Genomic DNA, 13,715 nt, shown 5'->3' on the forward strand with positions numbered 1-13,715 from the left:
CATAAGTCTGAAACATTTGAAAAGTTCAAAGAATTTCAGAGTGAAGTTGAAAATCATCGTAACAAGAAAATACAATTTCTACGATCTGATCGTGGAGGAGAATATTTGAGTTATGAGTTTGGTCTTCATTTGAAACAATGCGGAATAGTTTCACAACTCACGCCACCCGGAACACCACAGCGTAATGGTGTGTACGAACGTCGTAATCGTACTTTACTAGATATGGTGCGATCTATGATGTCTCTTACTGATTTACCGCTATCGTTTTGGGGTTATGCTTTAGAGACGGCTGCATTCACGTTAAATAGGGCACCATCAAAATCCGTTGAGACGGCGCCTTATGAACTGTGGTTTGGCAAGAAACCGAAGTTGTCGTTTCTTAAAGTTTGGGGCTGCGATGCTTATGTGAAAAAACTTCAACCTGATAAGCTCGAACCCAAATCGGAGAAATGTGTCTTCGTAGGATACCCAAAGGAGACTGTTGGGTACACCTTCTATCACATATCCGAAGGCAAAACTTTTGTTGCTAAATTCGGAAATTTTCTAGAGAAGGAGTTTCTCTCGAAAGAAGTGAGTGGGAGGAAAGTAGAACTTGATGAGGTAACTGTACCTGCTCTCTTATTGGAAAGTAGTTCATCACAGAAACCAGTTTCTGCGACACCTACGCCAATTAGTGAGGAAGTTAATGATGATGATCATGAAACTTCGGATCAAGTTATTACTGAACCTCGTAGATCAACCAGAGTAAGATCCGCACCAGAGTGGTACGGTAATCCTGTTCTGGAGGTTATGTTACTAGACCATGACGAACCTACGAACTATGAAGAAGCGATGGTGAGCCCAGATTCCGCAAAATGGCTTGAGGCCATGAAATCCGAGATGGGATCCATGTATGAGAACAAAGTATGGACTTTGGTTGACTTGCCCGATGATCGGCAAGCCATTGAAAATAAATGGATCTTCAAGAAGAAGACTGACGCTGACGGTAATGTTACTGTCTATAAAGCTCGACTTGTTGCGAAAGGTTTTCGACAAGTTCAAGGGATTGACTATGATGAGACCTTCTCACCCGTAGCGATGCTTAAGTCCGTCCGAATCATGTTAGCAATTGCCGAATTTCATGATTATGAAATTTGGCAAATGGATGTCAAAACTGTATTCCTAAATGGATTTCTGGAAGAAGAGTTGTATATGATGCAACCGGAAGGTTTTGTCAATCCAAAGAAAGCTAACAAAGTGTGCAAGCTCCAGCGATCCATTTATGGACTGGTGCAAGCCTCTCGGAGTTGGAATAAACGCTTTGATAGTGTGATCAAAGCATTTGGTTTTATACAGGCTTTTGGAGAAGCCTGTATTTACAAGAAAGTGAGTGGGAGCTCTGTAGCATTTCTGATATTATATGTGTATGACATATTGCTGATTGGAAATGATATAGAATTTCTGGATAGCATAAAGGGATACTTGAATAAGAGTTTTTCAATGAAAGACCTCGGTGAAGCTGCGTATATATTGGGCATCAAGATTTATAGAGATAGATCAAGACGCTTAATTGGACTTTCACAAAGCACATACCTTGACAAAGTTTTGAAAAAGTTCAAAATGGATCAAGCAAAGAAAGGGTTCTTGCCTGTGTTACAAGGTGTGAAATTGAGTAAGACTCAATGCCCGACCACTACAGAAGATAGAGAGAAGATGAAAGATGTTCCCTATGCTTCAGCCATAGGCTCTATCATGTATGCAATGCTGTGTACCAGACCTGATGTATGCCTTGCTATAAGTCTAGCAGGAAGGTACCAAAGTAATCCAGGAGTGGATCACTGGACAGCGGTCAAGAACATCCTGAAATACCTGAAAAGGACTAAGGATATGTTTCTCGTATATGGAGGTGACAAAGAGCTCATCGTAAATGGTTACGTTGATGCAAGCTTTGACACTGATCCGGATGATTCTAAATCGCAAACCGGATACGTGTTTACATTGAACGGTGGAGCTGTCAGTTGGTGCAGTTCTAAACAAAGCGTCGTGGCGGGATCTACGTGTGAAGCGGAGTACATAGCTGCTTCTGAAGCAGCAAATGAAGGAGTCTGGATGAAGGAGTTCATATCCGATCTAGGTGTCATACCTAGTGCATCGGGTCCAATGAAAATCTTTTGTGACAATACTGGTGCAATTGCCTTAGCAAAGGAATCCAGATTTTACAAGAGAACCAAACACATCAAAAGACGCTTCAATTCCATCCGGGATTTAGTCCAGGTGGGAGACATAGAAATTTGCAAGATACATACGGATTTGAATGTTGCAGACCCGTTGACTAAGCCTCTTCCACGAGCAAAACATGATCAGCACCAAGGCTCCATGGGTGTAAGAATCATTACTGTGTAATCTAGATTATTGACTCTAGTGCAAGTGGGAGACTGAAGGAAATATGCCCTAGAGGCAATAATAAAGTTATTATTTATTTCCTTATTTCATGATAAATGTTTATTATTCATGCTAGAATTGTATTAACCGAAAACATAATACTTGTGTGAATACATAGAACAACAGAGTGTCACTAGTATGCCTCTACTTGACTAGCTCGTTGATCAAAGATGGTTATGTTTCCTAGCCATAGACATGAGTTGTCATTTGATTAACGGGATCACATTATTAGGAGAATGATGTGATTGACTTGACCCATTCCGTTAGCTTAGAACTCGATCGTTTAGTATGTTGCTATTGCTTTCTTCATGACTTATACATGTTCCTACGACTATGAGATTATGCAACTCCCGTTTACCGGAGGAACACTTTGTGTGCTACCAAACGTCACAACGTAACTGGGTGATTATAAAGGTGCTCTACAGGTGTCTCCGAAGGTACTTGTTGGGTTGGCGTATTTCGAGATTGGGATTTGTCACTCCGATTGTCGAAGAGGTATCTCTGGGCCCTCTCGGTAATGCACATCACTTAAGCCTTGCAAGCATTGCAACTAATGAGTTTGTTGCGAGATGTTGTATTACGGAACGAGTAAAGAGACTTGCCGGTAACGAGATTGAACTAGGTATTAAGATACCGACGATCGAATCTCGGGCAAATAACATACCGATGACAAAGGGAACAACATATGTTGTTATGCGGTCTGACCGATAAAGATCTTCGTAGAATATGTGGGAGCCAATATGAGCATCCAGGTTCCGCTATTGGTTATTGACCGGAGACGTGTCTCGGTCATGTCTACATAGTTCTCGAACCCGCAGGGTCCGCACGCTTAACGTTACGATGACAGTTATATTATGAGTTTATATGTTTTGATGTACCGAAGGTTATTCGGAGTCCCGGATATGATCACGGACATGACGAGGAGTCTCGAAATGGTCGAGACATAAAGATTGATATATTGAACGACTATATTTGGACACCGGAAGTGTTTCGGGTGATTTCGGAGAAAACCGGAGTGCCGAAGGGTTACCGGAACCCCCCAGGAGAAGTAATGGGCCCTATGGGCCTTAGTGGAGAGAGAGAGGGGCAGCCAGAAGGTGCCGCGCGCCCCCTCCCCCTCTGGTCCGGATTGGACTAGGAGAGGGGGGGCGGCGCCCCCCTTTCCTTCTCCCTCTCCGCCTTCCTTTCCCCCTCCTAGTAGGAGTAGGAAAGAGGGGAGTCCTACTCCTACTAGGAGGAGGACTCCTCCTCCTGGCGCGCCAACAAGGGCCGGCCGGCCTCCCCCTTGCTCCTTTATATACGGGGACAGGGGCACCCCATAGACACAACAATTGATCTATTGATCTCTTAGCCGTGTGCGGTGCCCCCCTCCACCATATTACACCTCGATAATATCGTAGCAGTGCTTAGGCGAAGCCCTGCGTCGGTAGAACATCATCATCGTCACCACGCCGTCGTGCTGACAAAACTCTCCCTCAACACTTGGCTGGATCGGAGTTCGAGGGACGTCATCGAGCTGAACGTGTGCTGAACTCGGAGGTGCCATCCGTTCGATACTTGATCGGTCGGATCGTGAAGATGTACGACTACATCAACCTCGTTGTGTTAACGCTTCCGCTATTGGTCTACGAGGGTACGTGGACAACACTCTCCCCTCTCGTTGCTATGCATCACCATGATCTTGCGTGTTCGTAGGAATTTTTTTGAAATTACTACGTTCCCCAACAGTCCCTCCTCAAGCTTAATCTCTAGGAGAATAAAGTGTAAGCTGTGCACGCATGCATAACTCATCAATTACATTACTATAACCTCGAGTAATAAGGGAAACCGAATATGCACAAGACAGTAACACTCACTTGAAGTTGTAAGGAAAGAGTATTTTATCTTTGTTTCGATTTTGAAGCAACGATTTAGCAAGTTGGCCTCGGCTTGTTTGGCATTCAATTTAACCGTCCATTCATCTATAAGATTTGTGTTAATGAACCCAATATCATAGATTTGTCTTTTCTTGCATTCGACGATCTTCAATCTGCATAATATAGTGAGGATAATTATATATACATGCAATGAAAGAGCTGAGCTCTATATAGAGACTTAATTACAGAAGTAGTACTTACAGACAGTAGCAAGTGATGATTATTTTATCGAGGGCCTTTTGATTGAAAAACTGGAAGAACTCCTCAAATGGAACAGACAACAGATCAATTCCAACGAGGTCGTGCTCCTCTTTAACTCTCAGCGTCAAAATATCCTTCCCGGACTTGCAGGTGTCCATGTACCACTTATGGAATCTTCGCATCATCGTTGTTAGAGGAGGATGACCAGTTTTGACGAGAGCCTGCCTGTACCGGTATTTCTGTTCGTCCACCTCCATTGTATCAAAATGTGCATCGTCGGGCAGGTAATCACCAGGATTGGTACCGGGCAGCATCCGCGGCAGATTAGCGACGATATCGCTAGACACCTTCAGCGGGGGGGCACGATTGGTTCGCCTGTTCACCAAGCCGGGGAATTTTTTCCCACTTTGTTCATTCTTGTAACCTTTTGTCACTTGAAGTAGCTCCCGACCGGCGCGCTTCTTGCGCTGCCTTTTTAAGATCGCGGACATGGTTGTCATCCGGCGAAGGCGGTGGTGGTCGCTTCAGGGCATCCAAAGTGCGCTTCAATTTCACCGGATCTATCTTCTCCTCCGGAGGTGGATGTTTCTTAGCTCTTTGCGTTTCAAAGAAGTCCTTCACATAGGCTTGACAGATCTCCGTGTTTTCCTCCACGGTCCTCTTGTATGGTAACTTCTCTAGAGGCTTGAGAGATGGACCGAATCTGTATTTCCTCCCGCCTCTGGCTGTACTACTAGACGCCGGAGCGGCCGGAGCGGCGGCGGCTCTCTTCCGCCCTTGCTGACATGGCGGAGGAGGAGGCGGGCTGCTCAGACGCGCCGGCGCAGGCGGAGTCCCGCCACGCGCCGGAGCAGGCGGAGAAGGAGGCGGAGCGCCCTGATCACTCGCCGGAGGAGGAGGCGGAGGAGGAAGCGGAGTGCCCTAACTCGCCGGAGGAGGAGGAGGAGGCGGAGGTGTCTAGTTCGGAAGGTTGATGAGATCCTTCCGCCATAGACATGGAGTCTTTAGAGCAAGACCCATCCGAGTCTCCCCTTCACCAGTAGGGTGGTCATGCTCGAGCTCCTCAAATCCCTCCGTTATTTCATCCACCATCACAACAGCATATCCTTCTGGAATCGGCCGGCAGTGAAAAGTTGCGCCGGGTTCAGGAGGTGCAACAGAGCCGACAGCCGCCTTGACATTGAAGTTCTGCCATTGCGTCATAAGGTGGCAATCTTGAGCCTCCGTGATAGCATCCACGGGGTAGCTAGCAGGAGCCGTGAAGTCAGGCTCCTGAAGCAGCTCGGTGGAAGCCACGCTGCTTCTCCGCTAAGATGGCGGAGTAGCTTCTGTGGTAGCTTCGGCTGGTCGCTGGCTGTGAACTGCTTGTTCCTCTAGCGCTTGTACCCTTGCGTGCAGCTTCTGCAGTTGGGTCTGCTCCACTTTCCTCCTCCTCTCCCGGGTTTTGTAACTGCCTGCGCCGGGAAACCGAGCCTTCCACGAAACGAAGCCTGGCGTGCCTCGTGTCCGTCCAGGGTGCTCAGGATTCCCGAGGGCCTGTGTGAGCTCGTCGTTCTCTCTGTCGGGAACGAACGTCCCTTGCTGCGCTGCGGCGATATACTCCTGAAGCTTCTTGACGGGTATTTTCAATTGCTGGTTCGTCCAAACGCACTTCCCTGTTTCAGGGTCCAACATTTCCCCAACCCCGAAGAACCAAGTCCTTCAACTGTGTGGCCAGTGCAATGTCTCTGGTTCGAGCCCTTTATCAAGCAGGTCATTCTCAGCCTTGTCCCACAACGGCCGGGCTTTGAGGTAGCCACCTGACCCCGTGCGATGGTGAAGCTCCTTCTTTGCAGCATTTTTCTTGTTTGTCGCTGACATCTTCTTACTCTTCTCCGACATCTTGTGGGCCACAAATGCGTCCCAGTGATCTCTCATCTTCTCAAATCGGCCGGTGAATTCTGGAGTATTGCCTTTGTCGATAAACGTTGTTTTCAACTCATTCTTCCACCTCCTGAATAGATCTGCCATCTTCTTAAGAGCATGAGCCTTGACCAATGGCTCTATAACTGGCTTGCTCGGATCCTCCTCTGGCGGTAGGGTGAAATTTGCCTTCAGCGCGGTCCAAAGATCATTTTCTGCCTATCGTTGACATAAGACACCTGAGGGTCTTCGTTCTTAGGCTTATACCATTGGTGGATGCTGATCGGGGTCATGTCCCTAATAAGAACACCGCACTGAGCAAAAAATGCTTCCTTGGTCCGGATGGGTTCAATCGATTGGCCATCGCGCGCGATTGCTGTGATCGTGAACCTTTCATCCTGGCGCAACTTTTTCTTTGGGCCTCGTCTCGTTACCGAGGTTTTGCAAAATCCGGAGGGCTAGGAAAGAAGAAACAGGAGAGTTAATATGTGTACATACCAAAACAATTAATGTATCAATTAGCTAGTCAGCACAGGCTTAATTAATATATATACCTGGCCGGACTCCGTTCGGTCACCGGAGCCGTCATCACGGTCTCCTTCTTCCACCGACACTCGGTCACCGGAGCCATCATGATCATGTCCTTCCTCCTCCATTGTTCGATCACCGTAGCCTGCTTCACCCTCTCCTTCCAGACCATCGGTGTCGTTGAGATACGACAATACATCACCTCCGCCGAGGATTATTCCCCCCAACACCTGTTCTGCTTACAAGTCTCGGTGCTCCATAGTTTCTGCAAATATTACAACATGGCAATTAATATACAAACATGACAGATGGATATATTAGTGGAAAACGTAGACCTAGCTAGCTAATCACAACAAGGAATCATATTAATGGCCTCGACGCTTCTAGGGTTTGGGGTGGCATCGGCAACGCTTCTAGGGTTTGGGGTGGCCTCGACGGCAACACTCTTTTAACTTGGTAAATTTGGGTGGCCTCGGCAGCGCTTCTAGGGTTTGGTCCGGACTGCCTCTATCATGATTGTCCGACGTCCGGACCGACAAGGAATTTAACAAAATGGCGCCATTCTGGATGTGAAAAAAATGGTCCATATTTTTCCTGATCTCATCTACCCTTCTATATGTCATGTTGTCTAGTGTCAAAGAATTCAAGAAAATCATGACTTCATCATTAGCCGGAAATGACAGGCGCATAATGGTACGAAGCTCTTCAAAGTTGTTTTGGAACGGAGTTCCCGATAGAATAATTCGCTTTTTGGTACAAAGTTCAGCAAGAGCCTTCCGAATATCGCTATTTGAAAGGCCTTTGCTGAAATTCGTACCAAAAGGCAAATTATTCTATCAGGAACTCCGTTCCAAAACAACTTTGAAGAGGTTCGTAGTATCATACGCCGTTACTTCCAGCTAATGATGAAGCCATCGATTTATTTAATACTTTGACAGACAACGTGACATATATAAGAATATATATATATATGAATAGTATCACCCCCTCTATTTTCATAGTAAAAAGATATCGTAAGAAAATATATAATTGTCGTAAAAAATATTTTATATTATGTAAAATTACAAACGTAAGAACATAGTGTAAAATACACATAAACTGCAAATTTTCTTGTCTTATGACTTATATTTTTATTTTATTATGCCAAATTTTATGTAGTGAACAATAAAAAGGTAAATATTTGAATTTCAAACGTAATTTAATTATGAAATGATCGTAAGATTACATCGGGTGAAGAATAACTTATTCTGCACCCTAAGTGATGAATAGTACGCTCCGGCCAGTACGCTTAGGCTTGCTAAACTAAGCCCGCGCGCATTACTTCTTATCGTACGCTCCGGCCAGTACGCGCTAACTAGCCGCAAGGGCGTGCTCGTCATGAAAATTCTACGTAACGATTTACGACCAATACTAGTCCACACGCTTTGCTAGCTTCGTTCCATCGCAAAAAACAATTACTACATTCTTGTTCACGCGTTACTACATAGCAGTAACATGTTTACCATACGCCAGGACTGAAGCATCTCTAATTTGTTCGTTGGTAAAACAAATTATTTCATTACCATCCACTGCATCCTTTTTACTAGTAACAATTAATGAGCATGTAGTAATTCGTTACTACATAATATCATGGAGTAATGCGTTAACCGAGCAGGGGTGTGTATTTTTCAAGAAAAGGCACATGCAGTAATGCGTTACTACATAGTACCCTAGTTTTACTATGTTTACCATGCGCTCCAAGATTGAAGCAGCTCTAATTTGTTCGTTGGTAAAATAATTAGCTTTATTATTACCATCCACTCTATCCATTTTACTGCTAAAAATTAGTAACATGTAGTAATTCGTTAGTACATAATAGAATGGATTTACTATGCTCACGAGGCCAAGGGACCGGACCATCTCATTGCTTGGTAAAGAATTCTCGTCCATTACCATCTCTTCTATCTATATTACTGCAAAAATTAGTGACCTGCGAATCGGGATGTCACGGACGATGCACCGTAACCAAATTAAATCCCGTTACTTTTTCGTACAAACACTTTTACCCTCAAATAAGCATACTCCTGGTGCGACCCACCCACCTAATTAGGCTGGCGCGCACGCTAAGGCATTCTGCACGCTCGCTTACAATAGCGGATCCATAATGGGGGCATTCTTGTGATGAAGCCATAGATGAGATCAGAAAAAAAATTGAATCAACTTGTGCACATCCATAATGGGGGCATTCTTGATAAATCTGGACCCTCGACCCCTCGACGACCCTTGACACCTCGTACCATCATGCCCCGGTTATTTTCGGCTAATGATGAAGCCATGGGTTTCTTCAATACTTTGACACAAGGCAACCTCTCGACCCCTCGGCGTTCCTCGACCCTCGACCCCTCGACGACCCTCGACCCTCGAACCCTTGGCGACCCTCGACCCCTCGGTGACCCTCGACCCTCTACCCTAGTTCTCGACCCTCGACCCCTCGGCGATCCTCGACACCCTTGTTGCCGATAAAAATTAAGAAGAGGAAGAAGAAGAAAAAAGAGGAGAAGAAGAAAAAAACGGGGAAGAAGAAGGAATAGAGCTGAATCTTCTCCTCTTTTTTTCTTCTTCTTCTTCCTCTTCTTATTTTTTCTCCTCTTCTTCTCTTCTTCTTCTCCTTCTTTCTCTTCTTATTTTTTCTCCTCTTCTTCTCTTTTTCTCCCCTTTTTCCTCTCCTTCTTTTTCTTCCCTTCTTCCTTCTTCCTTCTTCCTAGATAAAACTTTTCTAAAAATGCAAATTTTGCCGCTCATCTCGAAGTTACCGAGGAGGGGGTATATCGGCCCCCCTCATGTCGAAGTTATCGGGGAGGGCGTATATCGACCCCCACCCCCCTCATCATGCATATATAGCTACCACATACATATATACATTGAAAAAAATGCATATATGCAACAGAAACATTAATACACATATGAACAAAAAAATACATATATGAACAAAAACATACTCTGAACAAAAAAATTAATCTAATAAATCTAATAAAAATTTAATCTAATAAAAGACATGTTCTGAACATACATATAGCCAGATACATACATATATACATTATATACATATGAACAAAAATTTAATCTAATAAAAATAAAAAAACAGAGTCGGGGCGGCGCGGCGGCTCACTGCGGGGGCGGCTGGCGACGGCGACGAAGACGGCGGGGGCAGCGAGGGCGACGGCGCACGGGGGCGGGCCGCGGGCAGGGGCTCGGGCGCGGGGCAGGGGCCGGTGCGGCGACGGCGTGGTCGGGGGCAAGGGCGGCGCGACGACGGCGACGACGGGCGTGGGCGACGGCGAAGGCGACGAGGAGCAGGGCGTCGGCGTCGGGGCAGAGGGCGGCGTCGGCGTCGGGGAGAATGAGAAACTGCTGAAAATTTCACAAGTGTTGGCTTATATAGCCACAACATTGGTCCCGGTTGGTGGCACCAACCGGGACTAAAGGGGGCATTGGTCCCGGTTGGTGCCACGAACCGGGACCAAAGGCACCCTTTCGTCCCGGTTGGTGCTACCAACCGAGACCAAAGGCCTTGTCCTGCCCGCACCCAAATGTTTAGTCCCACCTCGCTAGTTGAGAGGACCTCGGAGTGGTTTATAAGCCCCACTGCGGCTGCCCTCTCTAGGTCCTCTCAAATGCAGGCTTACTGGGCCTAATGACTCACTATGCTACATGTGGGCATACTGGGCTTTCTGCGGGCCTGAATGCTGGCCCGTGGTTGGGTTTCTAGTTGTATTCACGCCGTGGTGGCCCAGTAGGTGGCATTTTTTTATTTTTTCCTAGTTTTTTTGTTTTCTTTTTTACTGTTGCTATTTTTATTTATTTCATTAAATTTTATTTTGTTTCTACTTGTTTATTAAAGTTTATTTTGTTTCTACTTATTTATTTTATTTTGTTTCTAATTATTTATTTTATTTTATTTTTTCATTTTTTATTTATTTTATGAAAATTCTTTTTGCTTATAATGTTTTGAACAGAAAATACTTTGATAATTTTAGTTGCATAAATTTTATATAATTTTAGTTTCAATAATACTAGAGGTTTATAAACGCTTTTTAGTTGATTCCTTTTGCTCTTAGAGTTTCATTAAAGTTTTCTAGTTCGTTTTTTTATCAATTAGAGTTTCATTAAAGTTTTCTAGTTCATTCTTTTAGTTTATTATTTTTTCTATTAGAGTTTCATAAAAGTTTTCCAGATCATTCTTTTTTATATTATTTCATTATTTGAGCTAAATGACCCTGAAATTGAAAAGCACTTCGGATGAACTCTGAAGAGGTTGAAAATTAGCATGGTATCATCATTTCACCCACATAGCATGTGCTAAAAAGTTGAGAGGGTTACGGCAAAAACTGGATGCACTTCGTGTACAAAATGGACAATCTCTTTCGAAGTATCACGGTTTCGGACGAAAACTCATCTGTTACAAATGGATTTCATTTTTTTGAACTTATTTGAACTCCAGACTTTTTGTGTGTTTAAAATGAACCATTCAAAGCCACATCATCAATTTTCAACCCTTTCTGACTTCATTTGTTATTTTTCATGCATTTACTAGTTTTTTGAGCTATATGACCCCGAAATTAAAAAGCACTTCAGATGAACTCTGAAGAGGTTGAAAATTGGCATGGTATCATCATTTCACCCACATAGCATGTGCTAAATAGTTGAGAGGGTTACGGCAAAAACTGGATGCACTTCGTGTACAAAATGGACAATCTCTTTCGAAGTATCAGGGTTTCGGACGAAAACTCATTTGTTACAAAGGGATTTCATTTTTTGAACATATTTGTAATCCAGACTTTTTGTGTGTTCAAAAGGAACCATTCAAAGCCACATCATCAATTTTCCACCCTTTCTGACTTCATTTGTTATTTTTCATGCATTTACTAATTTTTTTGAGCTATATGACCCTGAAATTGAAAAACACATCAGATGAACTCTGGAGAGGCTGAAAATTGGCATGGTATCATCATTTCACCCACATAGCATGTGCTAAATAGTTGAGAGGGTTACGGCAAAACTAGATGCACTTCGTGTACAAAATGGACAATCTCTTTCGAAGTATCAGGTTTTAGACGAAAACTCATCTGTTACAAAGGGATTTCATTTTTTTTGAACTTGTTTGAACTCCAGACTTTTTGTGTGTTCAAAATGAACCATTCAAAGCCACATCATCACTTTTCAACCCTTTCTGACATTATTTGTTATTTTTCATGCATTTACTAAGTTTTTTGAGCTATATGACCCTGAAATTGAAAAGCACTTCAAATGAACTCTGAAGAGGTTGAAAATTGGCATGGTATCATCATTTCACCCACATAGCATGTGCTAAAAAGTTGAGAGGGTTATGGCAAAAACTGGATGCACTTCGTGTACAAAACGGACAATCTCTTTCGAAGTATCAGGGTTTCATATGGAAACTCATATGTTACAAAAGGCATTTCATTTCTTCACATGTAACTGCAGTGATATTCTAGATCAAAGGCATCATCATAGTAGTTGTGGAGAGAAAGTCTTCACTTTTTCTTCGCTTGTGTCCTTTGCTTATTGCGCCGTAACCATGGATATTCTTCATCGCTTAACAGGGTGGTTGGGCGAGCCTTGAGTTTGAAGGGAGGAACTTCATGAAACTTTTCATAATCTTCAGACATGTCTGTCTTACCCTCCAATCCCACGATGTCTCTTTTTCCTGAAAGAACTATGTGGTGCTTGGGCTCATCGTATGATGTATTCGCTTCCTTATCTTTTCTTTTTCCCGGTTTGGTAGACATGTCCTTCACATAGAAAACCTGCGCCACATCATTGGCTAGGACGAACGGTTCGTCTGTGTACCCAAGATTGTTCAGATCCACTGTTGTCATTCCGTACTATGGGTCTACATGTACCCCGCCTGCTGACAGATTGACCCATTTGCACTTAAACAAAGGGACCTTAAAATCATGTCCGTAGTCAAGTTCCCATATGTCCACTATGTAACCATAATATGTGTCCTTTCCCCTATTGGTTGCTGCATCAAAGCGGACACCGCTGTCTTGGTTGGTGCTCTTTTGATCTTGGGTGATCGTAAAATGTATTCCCATTTATCTCGTATCCTTTGTAAGTCAATACAGTCGAAGATGGTCCCTTGGACAACGAGTACAGGTCATCAGAAACAGTGTTGTCACCTCTGAGACGTGCTTCCAACCAACTGCCGAAAGTCCTGATGTGTTCACATGAAATCCAGTCGTCACACTGCTCCAGGTGTTTGGAGCGCAGACTGTTCTTGTGTTCATCAACATACGGGGTCACCAAGGTAGAGTTCTGTAGAACTGTGTAGTGTGCTTGAGACCAAGAATGCCCGTACCTACATATTATTGAGTCCCCTTCAAGCGTGCCTTTTCCAGTCAGTCTTCCCTCATACCGCGATTGAGGGAGACCAATCTTCTTAAGGCCAGGAATGAAGTCAACACAAAACCCAATGACATCCTCTGTTTGATGGCCCATGGAGATGCTTCCTTCTGGCCTAGCGCGGTTACGGACATATTTCTTTAGGACTCCCATGAACCTCTCAAAGGGGAACATATTGTATAGAAATACGGGGCCGAGAATGACAATCTCGTTGACTAGATGAACTAGGACGTGTGTCATGATATTGAAGAAGGATGGTGGGAACACCAGCTCAAAACTGACAAGACATTGCGCCACATCACTCCTTAGCCTTGGTAGGATTTCTAGATCGATCACCTTTTG

This window comes from Aegilops tauschii, chromosome 6, assembly GCF_002575655.3.
Source record: "Aegilops tauschii subsp. strangulata cultivar AL8/78 chromosome 6, Aet v6.0, whole genome shotgun sequence".
Taxonomy (NCBI): domain Eukaryota; kingdom Viridiplantae; phylum Streptophyta; class Magnoliopsida; order Poales; family Poaceae; genus Aegilops; species Aegilops tauschii.